Source organism: Miniopterus natalensis, chromosome 2 (assembly GCF_054644295.1).
Source record: "Miniopterus natalensis isolate mMinNat1 chromosome 2, mMinNat1.hap1, whole genome shotgun sequence".
Lineage (NCBI taxonomy): Eukaryota > Metazoa > Chordata > Mammalia > Chiroptera > Miniopteridae > Miniopterus > Miniopterus natalensis.
The window spans coordinates 30027910-30046117 of NC_142082.1; positions in this window are offsets into that span (position 1 = coordinate 30027910).

The window sequence follows — 18208 nt, forward strand, 5'->3', positions numbered from 1 at the left end:
ATCTACCTACCTCACTCCCAGCCCAGCACCCAGTCTCTATTTTTAAATGATGATCCCGGTTTCTTAGCTCAGTAAACTGCCTTGTTTAAATATTCCTCTCATCTATTTTTTTCCTCCTCTGGGGAGCAAAGTATTTCCTGACATCTGTTTTGAATTTGTTTTTCTTTTAATTTCTGTGTATGCCTCTTTTTCCTATCATCTGCACTGAATTGAAAATAGCATGTTGGGCTGAAGGGGAGTTGGCCATTTTAGAATAATATTATCTTTCACTTCAGGAAACTCCTAAAGGGCATTTGTGCTACCTGCACATGGGTCATGTAGCCTTTCAATGCAGCCACTTCTATGTAGAGGACAGACGGATACAAAGATGCGTGTCTCTAAAAATCTCCCACCAAGCTGTTCTGTAAACCTGGAATTCTTACAGAACTTGAACTATGGGCAGCCTCTGTTATGGACTGAACCTTTGTGTCCCCCCCTAAATTCATAAAATGAAGCCCTAACCCCAAAGTATTTGGAGGTGGGATCTTAGGGGGGGCAATTAAGGTTTGGTAAGGTCGAAGGGTGGAGTTCTCATGATGGGATTAGTGACTTTGTAAGAAGAGACACCAGATCCAGTGTTCTCCCCCTCTCGCTCTCTCTGTGTCTCCCCCACTGTGAGGACACAGCAATAAGGCAGCTGTCTGTAAGTCAGGAGGAGAGCTCACTTCAGAACGTGACTATGCTGGCACCTCAGATTTCCTACTTCCAGTCTCCAGGAATGTGAGGAAAAAAGTCAGTTTGGGCTGTTTAAGCCACACGGTGTACGTGCCATAAACCTCTTGTAGAGATGCAGTTGTGGATATCTCCTGCATCTGAGACCATATTGATAGAATCCTATGAATTCCCTAAACTCTGGCAACTCATGACTAGGGCAAAAACTCTGTCACTCTCATATACAATAATGTTATTTGGGGCTTGTTTTTAGCATCTTCATTGTAGACTTTTGGGAGAATAAATGGAAATAGAAACTGAATTACCTTTAAGCCCACCACCCTGTGATAAATAACAAATATGTGTTGCTAAGATTACTTCCAGTCTTTTTTATATCCATATCTATGCTTAAACTGAAGTACATATATTCTGTTTGCGTGTGTATATGCATGTATCATCATTATACTCATGTGTATTATATGAGTCTATTTAGTGAATGTGTATGTATATGTGTGTGTACTCTCTGAGTGATCTTATATCTGCATGTGTGTGTGTGTGTGTGTATATATGTATATATATATGCACATACACAAATACAAACACTATATCTATGATCCTATGATACAAACAAACAATATTGCCAACCTAGATTCTTTATGATTCAGAATCTGGAGAATGGGTAAACAATTGTTAAGTGGAGAAAGGGAGTTCTTCAGAAGTGTTTCTGAAAATTAGAAAATGGATTTCCTTCAGTGTTATTTGAAAAATGAAGGTAAAAATTAGAGTAACTTCTTATTTGCTGCTTGGAAGCTGAGCTCCTCTTTTGAATGCCATTCCATGCAAAGACTATACCCTGTGGCTTCCTGCCTTTTATTTAGGATAATATAAAAATGTCAGCAAATTGGGTTCGTCAGTTCCATCCAGCCTGTGTCATTTTCCAAAGGATGTCGCAGTTTCCTCAGTGAGCTTCTCTTTAAAGAAAATATTTTATGAATAGGCCCATTTTAAAGTAAAGCAGTACATAAATATGAAATGTTGCTCTTAAAAGTAATGGGGGAAAACTCAGAAATCAAAGGCAAAAGTGGATGAAAGGGGAAATAAAATTATGATTTCCCTCCTCCCATTGCCTCCACCAAGGCTGCAATGAAAACTGCACTAAAAAAAAGTGAACAGGATGGCCAATGTGTTCATAAAAGACTCACCAGCAGCTCCAAAGGCAGCTGAGTTATGAGACAGAGGGTGGCTCTGCCATCCCTGAGTGACCACTGGGAGTCCTTTCACAGTCTCATGTCCACTGGCCACTTGCCATCTGCATTTGGAGATGTTCACAGAGGACTGGGAAAATATTTTCTTCTCATCTGCAGCAGGAAATCATTCCTGCAAGTGACTGACTAAACAGTCCTCATTCTAGAATTCACATTTACTTAAACGGGCATCTCCTCTAATAACATGGAATCTCTGGTTAGACTGTCCCACGAGTTCAATTCTCATGATCTTCCATGACCTTGGAAAGGAAAGCCCGGGATTAGAGTGCCTTGCTGGGGTATGGTGTTCCTTAACTGTCGATTACGAACTGCCACAATTACTAAGGTAAAGAAAATATCAGCATCTTTTCTAAAGGTCCCCACTCAGTCCTTTTGTAAGTTCAATATGTGGCATTACGATGAAACGTTAAGACGTAAGTGATGATTTTTAAACATCTATGAGAGATTTCTCCAAATTACATGATTACGAGACTCTTTTTTAAAAAGGCACCCAGGTATTAGGTTTCTTTACAAGTTACCTGAAAAATGACTTCCTGAGGCTCGTTACTATTTTGTGTCAACTCTAAAGGAAGCGGGGCATCCAGATTGGGCGAGGAGGGGAAAAAGCAGCAGAGAGTGTGAGATCAAAGCAGGTACCCTAGAGGAGAAACGGCTTTTTCTCCGTGGCTTTGAAAGTCTCTGTTTAAAGGGATCCCCTCCCCACCTACGCCGGGGTTTGGCATATGGTGTGTGGTACAGATGGATGCGCAGCAATACAGCTGCTAAGTATCTGGCACTGGAGCTCGGCTGCGCTCCCTGCCAGCTGGCCCGCAGCAGCCCGGGCTTGCGGAATGAGCTGATTCCTCCCAGCTGTTAGGCAAGGGAAAGTAGAGAAATGCTGTTGCTCACCAGTTTCCTTTCTAAGCCGTTTAGATTAAGCTAAACAACAACAAGGAGCAGGCCTCATCCAGGTTACGCGTAAGTGATTGTGACCGTGAGGTTCCATTAAGGTTAGAGACGGCAGAAGCACTTGCGACAGCAACCGTGCATGGTGCATGAAAGGAGAAATCCGAGCCCGGTGCGGGGGGGGGGGGGGGGGGGCGTTTGCAGGGCTGCCCGAGCACCACCAACACCCGACTCAGCCCACCTAGAGAGGCGGCCAGGAACTTCATCTCATTTGGAGACACACGGAAGACCCAACAGAGGAGGTCACTTTATTCAGTAGCTTGTTTCTGGCAGGAAAAAAGGCACCAAATAATATTTACAGTAATAGCTAAAAGAAAAAGAAAAATCCAGAAAATAGTCTGCCCATTTGGAAAGACTGAAGGTGTTAGGAGAGCAAGGCTATCTGGAAGGCTGGTGATGCAGGGAAAAGGTGATGTGACAAAGGCTTCCAGGGCAGTCCTCAGCTCATCCTCTTACCAAGTGCAAAGGTCACACAGCCTTGTAGAAATGTGAGATAACGTTTTAAATGTTCTCAATGAAGATGAATGCATTTTGTCTGTTCATTTTTTTTATGTTTTGAATTCACGTTTTTCTTTTTAAGGGTGATTTGTTACCTACTGTTGAATGTACACCAGAAAAGAGAATGGTTTGCTGTAGGACCCCTCCTGCTCTACCCAGAAACTTACCAGATACCCTTGCCCACTCCAGTTCCAAATCATTCATCATGGGGCATTTGTCCTTCTGCCTTACCAATCCTGGCAGTTCTATGAAGTGGGGAGGAAAATCGTTGACTGGAAAATGGGATGTTTGCAAGATTCTCAAGGACAGGTCTGAGGTGCTGCCAAGGCTGGTAGATGAACTGACTCCTTGGCTTCTGAGCAACAGTAAAGGAGTAAACACAGGGCATATATGGATGTAGTGCCTTTGCCAGAAAGGCACAGGCCACCAAGAAAACCTCTCTTTTGCTCCCTATAATTGCTTTCTGAGATATACACCACTTAAGCTCCCAAATTCAGCATGCATGGCAAAAACCAAGAATCATTAAGTCTTGAGCAAGTTCACCTGAGAAAACAGAAGGCACTACTAGAGAACTCTATGGGATTCCAATAATATATTGTGATTCGTTAGCCCTTAATTTCTTGAGATTTGACAGGCCCTTTTATCTTTCCCCAAGTGCAACAAGAAGCTATCAGAAAACTTAGAGATGCTGCCCATGACGGGGGAGAATGCAGTGTTACATTATAGAACCTGAATTGAAAAACAGGTAAGAAACAAATAGGTAATTTGTAAACATCAGGAGCTAGTTGTTAAAAGGAAAGAGGAGAGTAAATGAATGAATGTTGATTTCCCTCTTAATATCATAACTGAGAAATGTTTTCATTAAACAGAATTGGAGGAAAGGTAATTAATATTTTTAAAGAGTATTTTTCTAAGGCATCAAGTTGAAATTAAGGAACAGAATTTCTCATGTAATACACACTGTATTTCTGCAATTCATCTAGGACCCATGGATAAAACATGTTCAAACACTCTCTTTATCTCCCCTGGCTGCCAACTTTATCACAAGTGAAAGCAGTGCTTTAGGAAATAACAGCACATTGGCTAATAAACACTGTCTGATTCAGTGATTTATTTTCTTCAGAAGTTATAGCTGTGTTCAGAATGATACCCAGTGAAGTGTCACACATTAATTTAAAACTATTTCAACAGGAAAATTTATCTATGAACTTTGTGAAGCCACCACATTGCTGTAAAACACTCTTTCATTTTTCCCCCTCTATTGGCAGCAATAATAGCAACAACATACCGCACAAATACTCAACAAGGCACATATGTTAACTACATATGTGTTCAGAGTACTGTAGAAGGCAATATGGCAGGGCAGGGATGGTGGTGGGAGGCAGAAGACAGAGAAGGAACAGGAAAATCTATTTTAAGGAGCAGAGTCTACTACTGATCATTTCAGAGAGCAAAATGCTTTCATTGCTCAAAGAACCTGTTGATATAACTAAAGCTTTGGGGGGTGGGGGGGAGGAGAGGAACTTCCACTAAGTCTTTCAGACTAGACAGGCTTAGATGAAGAGGAATAAAGATAGAAAGAAGGGTAGAAGTAAGTTATGTTTTTATGCCTCATGGCTAGTAAATTTATGAAAACATTGGAAGAAATAAGCCCTGTCTTATTATTTTAATGATAAAAAGTCATGGATATTCCAAAAGAAAATTTTCAAAAGTTGAGTTACTTGGTTTAAGATATCATTTCTCATACAGTGGTCAAATGTATACTGGTCATTGGACAGACTGTATTATTTTGGTAAGGTTGAAGGATTTGGGATTATCATAGATGATCATTTAATCTCCTGCCTTCCAGGCACAATGCTCCTTCCCTTAAGATGTGTTTTGGTAACTTCTCTTTCTCATCTGCCCAAACCCAGGAACAACTTGCTGTGCTCTTACTCGAGAATAGTGGTCATGGAAATAAACTTTATAATGTAGGAGACCTTAGGAATATAATTAGAAGACACACCCAAATAATCTCCAGGGCAGAAGGGAAATAGGAGTTGCCAACCTTGCCTTTTATCATGGTACATGTGCCTTCTTTCTAAATTAATTTTACTTACTTTGAAAAACAAATTCTTAGTGCTTACTAAAATTAATCACTATTTACCAAAATCATTGCAAACATCTCTCAATCCAAGAGCCTCTCTTTAATAATACCTTAAGTGCTCTTTGAATTGAGTATCATGTATGACAAGAAAGTTGAGATTACTGGAACACTATAATGAAGCATATTAAGCAGTATTACTAAAGAATAAATATATGTGAAACAAGCGATAAGAAATGAGCAGCCACTAATGAAATCCTCAGTTTTAAGAATATCTTTCCTATTGTTTTGGTTCCACTATTAGTTCTCAGTAGCCTGTGACTTGGCCAGATTCTTTAGCAAGGGTGGATGTATTCATTGCAGATGGCACTCAGTCTGTTTTCCATCTCAAAGTTGTCTTCAAATTATTGGTTTCATCTACTGATTTTTAGTCATTTCAGCACTTTCTCCTCCTAATTGCTTTTTCACATTATTCTTTATATGCCAGAAAAAAAAACAGTCTTCTCTAATATTTAATGCCCTCTGAAAAAATATTTGTTGTAAAAAGATGGTGAAAATGTGTGAGAGAGCCCTGGCTAGTGTGGCTCAGCTGGTTGAAGTGTCTTGAGTATGATTCCCCATTGGGGCACGTATCCAGATTGTGGGTCCAATCCCCGGTCGGGGCACGTACAGGAGGCGGCCTGTGTAAATTTCTCTGTCACATCAATGTTTCTCTCTCTCCCTCCCTCTCCATTCGTCTCTCTCTAAAATCAATAGAACGTATATCCTTGGGTGATATATGTTAAAAAAACTATATATATATATATATATATATATATATATATACACACACACACACACACACGCATATATATATATATATATATGTATGTATGTGTGTATATATATATATACACAAACACACACACACACACACATATATATGTATGGAAAATTTTATAGAATTATCTGGCTTGGGTAAAGACAGAATAATCCCTCGGTAGAGTCTTAAATGGAAAGGTTCCCTAATTGAAGACTTTCATCTATGATTGTTTTCTGTACCCCTTCCAGTTTTAAGAATTCCTTTCTCCCACTGCAGTATCTGTGGTTAAAAGAGGGAATTTTGCGACTTCACTGGAATTTGTCTGTGTATTTAAGTATGTGAATTTCACCGAAATTTAGTAAAGCCTATCTTAAATATAATTTATGTTCATTCATTCATTTTTCTCCCAACAAACATTTATTTGGCAACCGCTCTGTATCAGGCACTGTCCCTGGTCTAGGAAGATAGCGGCAAACAAAACGGACAAAAATCTCTGCTCCAATAGAACTTTATTTGACTGGAGAGAGACAGGCAATAAGATGAAAAGTAATTGAATGCTATTCAGACATTCCTAAATGCTAAGGAGTAAAAATGAATATGGAATACCCCGCTGGGGACTGAGGTGACATTTTAGATAAGATGGCCTGAGGAATAAGAACAAGGAACATGGGTAGTCAAGGATGACACTGTGGTATTTGGCCTGAGCAGCGGAATGAATAGAGTTTAGTGCCTAAAAGAAGTAGAATCAACTATCAAAATATATCAGGAGGTTTTGGACTTATTACCGATTTTCAGTATGAAAGTCAAGTAGGAATGTCAAGAAGCTAGTTGAACACTTGAGTCTGGAGGGAGAAGCCTGTAGCAGAGATGTAAGTCTGGGAAGCAACCTCTGTGTGAGAGTTAAAGTATTAAGTCTGGATAAGATCACCCAGGGCATGAACAGGAAGAACTGTATAAGGCTGAGCCTTGCAGTGGTCAGAGAGATGGAGAAGTCTGCAGAGGAGCCCAGGGAGGAACAGCTGGGAAGTTGGGAGGAAACCCAGACAATATGGCATCCTGAAAATCAAGAAAAGAAAATGTCTTGAGGCAGGGTATCATCTCTATCAATAGCCACTGATGTGAAAATAACACACGGAGTCAGAAATGGTCACTGGATTTGCCTCTGAGGTGGATGTTGGTGGTAGGAAACCAAACTGCAGTGAACTCAGGGTAAAAGGGAAGAAATACATTGGCTTCTTAAGTACCAGGCTTTTTCCCCCAAACCGTTTTTTATTGAGTGGGTTGGCAATAAGAACTTTATTTTTACCAGAGGGAAAAAATGGGTTGTTTTCTTGCAAAAATTTTTGAAAGACACAGGGACACTTGTTTAGCTGAGGTGTTACTTGAGCAGCTTGGCAGACGCTGTCTCATTTACAGCAAAACTAGTGGCAAAGTTCCTTCAGTCAGGATGTTCCAAAACAACACTCACATTAGCTTTCAATCCAAAAAGCTTGAGACGTTTTTTTGTCTTGAAAACTGTAGTCAGAGTACGATTACTAAGAAATACTGGAAAGCCTGCATTTTTTTTTTTTCTTTACTTTTTTTTTTTTTTTTTAAAGGAATAATCTCCTAAAAGCTTTTTCTTGTGTATAAGTACCAAATACCAAAGTAGACATTATTATTATTATTATTTTTTTAGTTGCCATAGCCTTTCATGGAAAATATTTCTTTACCTAAGAGCAACTCAGATTTGCACTCTGGAAAAATAAAGGCTACTTAATCCTTAAGCACGATAGAGGGAAAAGTTAGAAAACATATTTTTAAAGTAGTAGATATTAGGCTCAATGATTAGCATTGGGCCAAAAGGAATATAACATACTCTGGGCTCTATACCTGGAAAGGTAGAAATATCAGGGGACTCTCATCTTTGCCCTGTTATACAATTAAAGGAATCATATTGCATTAAATATATTAATAAAATCTCACTAGTGACTGCCACGACTGGGTTTCTGATAATAACTCGTTCCCTTTTCAATGAATATGAAGCACATGGGAGCATGCCACAGTGCACTGCAATCAATTTCTGACTGCTAGGAAGGTTCTTTTGCGTGGGAGGGAAGATGAAAACATGAGCTTTGCAGTAGAATTCTGATACATTTAAGAAAGCATAGATCTGATACTGGTTAACTCCTGAAACACCAACCAATGTTATTAGAAGTTAGGCATCAATATAAGAAACAGGGTCCTCTATTCAATCATCATTTGAAATCCACATGGGCAACACCTTTGTAACTTGGATTGTCATCCATCAGCCCGACTGTGATCAAGGAGCCCCAATTCAACGTTGAGTTTCTGAAGTCTAATATTTACCAAATGTGCAGCCTTGATCCCTTGCAATCCTCTTTACAAGTTAGAAAATGGAGACCATTGGCTTCCTCAAAGCCTTGCAGTGACTAGAGATTACAACCGAACACACCTCCGAGTCCCCCCAGCTGCCACTGTTTTTCTTGTTCTACAAAACTGCATCATGTTCTAACCCTCTTTAAGCAAAGCTAAATCAGTTTCTTCGTTTAACACTGTAGCGCTGGCCTTAATTTGGGGGGCACTATTTTTGAAAGGAGTTTTATGAAAACAATTGACTTCATAATAAACTAAAAGTGATCATCCCAAATTTGCAGCATTATTATTTAAAATTCAAAATCACCTCAAATTTTATTTACATTTTCAGAAATCTTAGAAACTTTAATATAGTCATAGACACTACATGTTTTTCCATTAAAAGGGTAATTTGCTTAATGGAAAAGATTACACTTTGGGGAAGAACAAATAATCTATGAACTAACTTTTTATGACTCAGTGTAGGGTTTCCAAAGTTAGCAAACTTATTCATGTGATATACTTATACTGAAAAGCTCTTTGCTGTTTATCTTAAAGTCAAATTTAACTGGGTGTTCTGTAACTTATCTGGCAACCCAGAGAAGCATCACAAAAACAAACAAAATACATGAACAGCATTTATGTGTTTTGTTTCTGGAATAGCAGAAGGAAAAGTCTTTATTTTAGACAGCACTACTGTTTTAAAACATGATACAAAACTGTTTCCAAGCTGCACTTAGAAGCAGCAGTTACGTAGAGCAGTGGTTCTCAGCTGAGTCTGGGACCCGCAGCATTAGTGTTACTGGCATATTGTTAGAAATGCTGCTCTCAGGTCCCTCCAGATACAGAATCAAAAATCCTGGCAGTGGGGCCAGCAATCTGTGTTTCAGCAATGCTCACCCCACCCTCCAGCTCTGATGCAGGTTTGAGATCCACTGTGCAGGGAACTGTTTTTGCTTGCATTAACATCTAAAGTTAACCAGAGAGCTGTACAGTATTCCATGGTGTAAATGTACCACAGCTTTTCTATCCACTCATCTATTGATGGGCACTTGGGCTGTTTCTAGGTCTTAGCTATTGTAAACTGCACTGCTCTGAACATAGGGGTGCATAGATTCTTTCTGATTGGTGTTTTGGGTTTCTTAGGATATATTACTAGAAGTGGGGTCACTGGGTCAAATGGCAGTTCCATATTTAATTTTTTTAGGAAACTCCACACTGTTTTCCATAGTGGCACATTCATACCGTGGAGTACTATGCAGCTGTAAAAAAGAAGGATCTCTTACCTTTTGAGACAGCATGGAGGGACCTAGAGAGTATTATGCTAAGCAGAATAATCCAGGCAGAGAAATACAAGTATCACATGATCTCATGCATATGTGGAATCTAAAGAACATAAAAACTGATGAACAAAATAGATCCAGAGACATAGAAGCATGGAACAGACTGATGAATCTCAGAAGGAAGGTGGGGGTGGGTTGGTGGGTGGGAAGAGATTAACCAAAGAATTTACGTGCATATATGCATAAGCCATGGACTCAGACAACAGTGTGGTGGAGGCCTGGGGTCGGGGGAGGGTGCAGGGTAGAAGGGGTCCATGGGGAAAGAAAGGGGACATCTGTAATGCTTTCAACAATAAAGATAAATTTTAAAAAATAAATGAATAAAATAAATAAAATCAACCAGAGGACAGTTGTAAACTCAAGAACCTGGGTTTTGATTGCTGTTGGTTTGGGTTTTGTTTGTTTGTTTTTTATTATAGATTTAGAGAACTTGAGTCCTCAATTAAATAATGAGGATGTGGATATGGGGAAGGAGGCGGTGCAAAAAGAAAGGATTTCTCCTTTTATTTTGTACAGCCCTTCATTGAAGGGCTGGCCTAAGATAGTTTCCTTAGCACCAAGATATTTATTAACTACAACCGAAAGCCATTTAACCAAAGCAGTTCCACTGTAAGGTCACTTTTGCAGATAGCAGAGCCTGCTACTTTATCTAAACAATGAATGATAATGGTTCCTAAGTAATATCAGGTAATGAACATTTGGAAGCTGCTGTTGAAATGCTGGATATAATCCTTTTGCTTTTCACAAAAAAGTCTGCATCTAAGATGTAAACCAAGAGATGTTGTAACAAAGTATTTCTTAAGTGTCTAATGATCTATAAACTACAGTCTTATGCTTTGGGAGAGTTTAGTTGGATACCATATCATTTCAATTACATTAACAGGGAATCAATATCCACGGGCTTGACATATATATTTCATGTGTTCTAATGAAATTAAATTAAAATTATATTACCTGATTACAAAAAGATATCTAACTGAAATCAATGACTTTTGAAATACCTTTTTTGTCTTGGTCTAAGGCTTTTGGTCAAATAAGCACATGTTTTGTTTGTTTTTATAAATAAACCAATGAATATAAATTAGCTTTGATGCTATTAATCTTGGTCATTTATTCCTTTTTGAGTTTTTTCTCTTAGATTCTAAATGGATGACTAAGGAGTTGATAGGATGTAATTGTCACCCTTTCCAATATAACATATCCTTATTTAAAGAGATTTAATTAAATGCTTAATTAAATATTTTTTATTTTAAAGAGGCATAATACATATAAATACAAATACAGATGTGTATAACTATATTTACAATATGTATGTATGAACATATACATTACATAAATACCACATCTGTCAACATTTAAATATAATGGTAATGATCTAGATGATGTTGTAGTTCCCTACCCCAAGTATGCACAGTGACCCTGGAACTATTCAGTAAACACTTTGGTTGCTACCACAGGAAGCCTTAAGGAAGCTGATGTGTACTATGATGTCAGAGGAGCTTACTCATGGGATCCTGATGACAAATACACTGACGAATGAGTAATTCACAAATGATGAAAAATTTCCCTAAAACATAATATGACAAACATTATCAATCACAATTTGGTTCAATAACTAATAGAAACTCTTGGACTGAAACCTGAAATACCAAATATGGTATCTAACCTTGACAAGTGGGTATGTGCATGAATTAGAAGATGATCAGTTCTCCCAAGATTTGTCAATTCTTCCAGGAAAACTCCAGTTCTAATAAAAACTTTGCAAATCTTATCTGGCTTTTAAGAATGTGAATATACAGTGAAACTTGGTTGGTAGGACAACTGACTAAGAAGATGACAGTCAATAATCAAGGCCTCAAATAAGCTAATCAGGTGCTGATGGCATTTGCATTAAGAGGAGTTTGGGTTAATCTTATTGTAAAATTTGAAAAGTTTAAAACATAGAATGGTGGCTAATGTGCATAAAGCTGTTAATTTCACTCAGAAGGAAAAAAAGAAAATATTTCCCTTCAGTTATACACTGACTTTAGCTTAAAATAACATGGAAAGTAATAAACTATATCTGTTTAAAAATACAATTTCCTAATTCTATCATCCCCCCAGGCAGAAACAGCTGTGACAAATAATTATCTTTGTGCTAGTCAAGCATGAAGAGCCCGACATTGTTTTGAAAACTTATTCCAGCTAACCTCAAGGAGAGTTCCCTAAATTCCCTTGATTCTGAATACATTACTCTTCTATTCTAAGGCAGAGGAAGAGAAAGTATTCTAGAAGATTCAAGTCATATTTGCTTCTTACAACTAGTTTCTTTGTATCCAAAGGATTTCATCTATATGACAAATCAATTCATTAGTGTTTTTTATGACTCAACAAGTCAAGACACACTTTTGTAGATAACATTAAAGCAAAAGAACTTGATTTATTTTATTAAATATGTGCTTCATATTTGCAAAAACAATTGTTGCTAGACCTAAAAATGCTTCTCCTGAACAAATAAAACTGAGAATCATAAAAAATGAAATCATTCCATATTAATTCTAATGTTTGATTCATGTTTAAAAAGTTCTTCAGTGAAAATGTTCAGATAGTGTAAATTGCTATTTCTTGCCAAATTGAATTGAAAAGCACACAATGCATTTCTTTGATGATATAGGGTTTCTATACAATTTCTTGTAGCCCTGTTTTCGTAACCAGTGTTCACAGCTACTGTGATACTGTGATAGTTTGACTAAAAATGCTCACATGACTCAAGTCTATTTTACATGGCTAAGTACATTTTGGATGGTGTGTCATTTCATTTTTGTTCAAGAGAAAATAGTTTGAATATGAAGACTGAGCAGAAAATTGAATCTCAAGTTGTAAAATGTAGCATGAAATGCTATGAAATTAAGATATAAAATCAACTCATCACAGCTTTTCTAAGAAATTGGAAGGAAAAATGTTCAATTGGACTGAGCTCCTTTTTTCTTAAAATTTATATGCTGGTGTATCAAGGAGGAGATGTATGTACAAGAGGAAGAGCCATGTTTAGATGAGGAGGAATCCTGAGCCCAGAAGACAGTGGGCCTGAGCCTTCCTAGAACCAAATTTACATTCCTGAAAACTCTGGTTCCTTTCAGTTCACTAAACCTGCTTTCAAGCTGCCACTCTGGTCAAGCAAATGTCCCAGGTATGGCAAGAATTGCAAAGAAGAGCAAAAATGCTCTTGGATCTTGCAGCCTACTAAGGATCATAAACATATGCCTAGAATATAGGCCACAGGTGCCCAAGGTATTCAAGTGAAAGGACACAGTGTCCAGTGGAGTAAAAGGTAGCAAGAAAGATGAGCCCTACAGTAAGAATTTGGGAATGAAAATTTAGATTAAAGCAAAGATAGGAAGAATTCAAGCAATGACCTTTCTCATAGGATGTCTGTAGAAAAGGGGGAGAAATAAACCAGAGGAAGTCATTTGGGTTTCAGTGCGGATGGTGACAAAAGCCATTCAGAGGAATGTTAGGTATTATTAGTAGCCGTACTGACAAACCCTTGCTTCTCAAGTATAAGAATTCCCTGGAGATCCTGTCACAATGTGTTCAACCTGGGGCCTGGACTGAGAGTCTGCATTTTTAAAGTTCCCAGCAGATACTGACAATGCTGATGGTTCACAGAACACACCTTGAGCACTGAAATGTTAAAATACTTTCATTTTGCATTATGCATCACAGGGGAAGTGGTTGGAAATGGGGTGGAAATAAATGCAATATGCATGAAAGTAGCATTAAAATAGTAATGATAATAATAATGTGTTACATTTATTTCCTGTGTTACAGTATAACCCTTATGCTAAATGAAAGAAGCCAGTAACAGAAGACCACATATTACATGATTAATTTATGTGAAATATCCAGCATAGGCAAATTTCAATGAAGCTTTAAAAAAGCATGAAAGTGGTGTTTACTTATAAGAGTCAACATAAAACAGCCCTTGAATATACCACTGAGTGGTTAAGAAGACAGTCTTTGTAATCAGGTAGACTTGGGTTCAAGTCTTGTTTTGTCATTATTTGCCAAGTGACCATAAATAAGTGTGTCTGGGTGTATGTTTCATCTGTACATTAAGAATATGGATGGCTACATCTTGGGATAGTCATAGGATTATATGTAATAGCAACTATAAAATGGAAAGCAAGGACAAAATACTACTCAATAAATAGTAGTTATTATAGACATTAAGTTTCAAATTATCAAGTGGTTATTTCCTGCTTTCTATAATTTTAAACATCTCTCTCATTTTTTATTTTAAAAAAGCATTTCCCAAACTGAATCAGCTTAACCTTGTAATGATTCTTACTTGGAGAAAAGCCATGTGTACTAAATCTAGTTATGTCATCCGAGCACGACAAGTTTCCTGTTTAGTATCATGTTCTCCTTGACCCTTAAGTTAAGATTCCAAGAATTTCATCTAGAATTCCCCGGTTCCTTTTCCCCACACCTCCCCAGTAGCTCATTTTAATGTAGATATAAAGATACCTTTGTAAAACTACAAATAGTTATGTATATATTGACATAAATGGTAGTTTTATCAATAGAAATTTTTTCTTGTATATTTTAATCTCTCTCTCTCTCACCACAGCACTGAATCCTCAAAGACGGGGAGTGTATTTTCTAACACCATGAAACTTCTTATAGTCATAGTACAGACTTTTGTATGAGAAGATTTATTGTGGCCCAAATGACTGGTTTGGAGTGAAGGCAAAGCCCCCAAACCTGTTGGAGGGGTCTGACCAGGCAAACATTGCCGTAAAGCTCCCACTAAAATAAGAGACTCTTGGACTCCACTCTAGACCAATACAACTGCACACTCAACTCATGTCAATGTGTCTAGACAATTTCAATATTTGCCTTTTTGTTCACATGATTATCCACACGCACACAAATAATAAGCCCTATTTTTTACTTACCCTTTTCTTGTTCCCAAGAACAGGTTAATGCACACAATATGACAAAATAAAGTTAATATAGGTAATAAAAATAATCTAAAGGTAACATAAGAAGTTGAAAAGTAAAATAGAATCTGGAGTGAAGTTAGATTTCAAAATGAGGCCATAAGTTCCTCTGCGCCTTTCTGGAGCTAGATCACAAATCTAGATTAAAGTGTTTTAGTGTCAGAAAGATAGGAAGAAATGATCAGATGTAGGAGCTACAGTGTTCTTCAGTTATAAGCAAAGCAAGTGGGTATCTTCCTAATACTAAAAACAGAAAGAAATTTCTCCTGTGGGTTTCATGTGATGAAGGTAATTCTCTAAGTAACAAAATGAATTAAAGAATGACATTATTTCAAAACTGCTCCTCATTAACTCATTTGAGAAATATACCAGCATGTTGCAATAAAGGTGATAGTCTAAGGAACAACAGCATTCACGTATCCATATAGTTTTCTGCTTCTCTGGTATATGATGATATGTCATTCACCTCTTTGACAGCGTCCGTGACGCTGGTATATGAATGAGAGACATTTTATGTGCAGAAATAAATGCAATTGAATTATATTGTCACATGCTACATCCTTCCATTCTCTTTCTCATTATATCAAAAAAGTGATTTTTAAAGCACTTAATCTTAATTTTGGTTTTCTTTGAAAAACATTTTATCCATCAATAGATATGAATTTAAAAATGCTTTCCATTAAGGAAAGATTGCATTGGTTTTTTTCCTTTAACATACAAAAATATTTATAATAGATACCATCATGTTGACCAAATGCTTGTCATACTGGATTCATGGTAATACAATAATAAAGGAATTCAGGGAACAGATTCTAAATTAATTGGCAATTTGAACTTTGAATGCTGATTGCTTTGTGCCTGCTTGGGAAACATGATTGCTGGGCTTAGAGATGGATAAAGACAAACTGCTTTGCTCTGACAAACCATTCTTCTGAGAAAATTGAACTGCTCTTTTTCCAACAGGGTAAAGATACCTAATCCATCGAGATGTAAAAACTCTATAAAAAGGCCTCTTTACAGAGCACTCTGGTCAGCCGGTTAAAGAAAGTGAGCAGGGTTCTTAATGGAAGATAAATGGTTGCCCTATAGGGTTTTATCTGTCACACTAATCTCAAAAAGCATCTCATATAAAACTGGAGTTAAAAAGACTGTCAAGGCGGGCTGCACCACTCTGTAAACGAAAACCTGGTGCTTAGTGCCCAAGCCCTGCACACGTGAAATGTTTAAAATATTTGGAAGAAAGCTTTCCCCTCCACATTAGTCTAGGCATACTCAGTGAACCCGATGTGAGATAATCCAAAACAATTCAGGTTCAACAAAGGTTGGGAAAATATTGTAGTAGACATAAAGCTTTGATGGAGAACTGCTTTGATCTGAAGATTATAAAATACACAGTTTCTAATCTGACAAATTTTGAGCAGCAAAGCATAGTATCTAAACATTCCTTTTTTGTCATAACAGTTTAATCCCTTAAGAATGTGATTTAAACCACCGGGGAGCAAAGGTCACCATGCAATTTGTATGAAAGAGGAAAACTGCCTCAGACACCTTGATAGAAGTATGTGAGGGTCATTCAATTATGTAACAGAATGCTGCTTACCACTGGCTCTGCCAGGTCACCTTCAGTTCAAGGGGTGCCGAGTGCCCATTTCTTTTCAATGCAATTAGGTAAAAGATGAAACAAGTGTGTCTCTCCCGCCTCCCTCTCTCTCTCTTTCTCTTCCTCCCTGCTTCTACTTTTATCTCTACCCTTGCATTTCTTTTTTCTTTAGTTGAAGATTTAAATTTCCTTGATGACATAAAACTAGTGTCTGTAGATTCCCCAGAACCTACAACTAAACTCTTAATAAAAATGCCACAGAGTTGTAATTGCAGGCTTTCCATACATAACTGTTTTAAACAAAAATGAACATATAATATTTTAATCAGTATTGCCCCAGATTAAACGCCAGAATGGCCATTAATACTGACAAAACAGAGACATTTGTTTTTCATGTAGGGCCAAGTGAAATTTAAAATACTTGGTGTCACCAAGTGTACTTTCTCATTTCCTTTGATAGGAGTTTTATGCCTGTGAACACATGAAGACAAAAGCATATTAACTGTGCCTGGCCCGCATGGCACCAGGAGATCGAGGTTTGATTCCTGGTCAGGGTACATTCCCTGGGTTTCGGGTTTGATCCCCAGCAGGGGGTGGGCAGGAGGCAGCTGATCAATGATTCATCATTGATGGTTCTATCTCTCTCTCCCTCTCCTTCCCTCTCTCTGAAATCAACAAAAACATATTTTTTAAAAAAGCATATTAACCATAGTTACCTTAACTCTCTCAAACTACTAAGACATACAGGAGTGTTTTCTAAGTATGCTAAACATATACAGTGACTGTCTCAACATTGATCATTAGGAACTTGGGTATAATTGATGCATCCCCATGTGATAAATGCCCCCTCTGATATTTTAATATAAATAGATTATCAATAATGTGCTCACTTGGGCAGCAGAAGCATTATAGAAGTGGTATTTGGTGTTTAAACTTTAAGACATATATTACACCTCTCTTCTACCTATCACCTTTGCTATGAAAATGGAGAGGGGGTAGTTTGGCTTCAGCAGAAAGATTTGGAGCTTTATTCAGTATGTTGTCTCTCACCCCTTCAACTCCAGATGGTTTGGAAAGCCTAGAAAACATGCATTCTATTTCTCCCAGAAATATAGAGTTAGGAGGAATCTTGCAACATAATCTGCTCCAAGTAGCCAGATTTATGTATGTAAATGTCTATATGCTTCAGGAAACAGATATTCTTTTCTTAAATATTTTATAAGCAAATTAACCTATAAACTGAGCTTGCCAGATGACTAGTTCAGCATCTATTTTTCAGGAATAGTGCCAGAAGACACAGATATATAAATCTGAATCTGAAGGCCCTGTACTTCTGATTTTTATCCATGCAGTGGTTGCAAACCACCTTGAAATTACACGGAAATACACACACCTCACTGCAGGTCCAAGCCCTTCATTAGGCTGAACCAGAGAGGTTCATGAAAATGTAAAAAGAGTTCTGTACTAAATTCCATCCCCACTGTGAGTATGAACACAGTGTTGATTTCAAGGCGGAACATCTGAGAGCCTCTTAATAAAAGTTGGAAAGAACCTACATCTCCCAGAGGGCACGATAAGGCCACAGGGTCACCTGGGCCAACCCCAAGCAGATCTGTCCTCCAACACTGTGCAGTTGCTCATT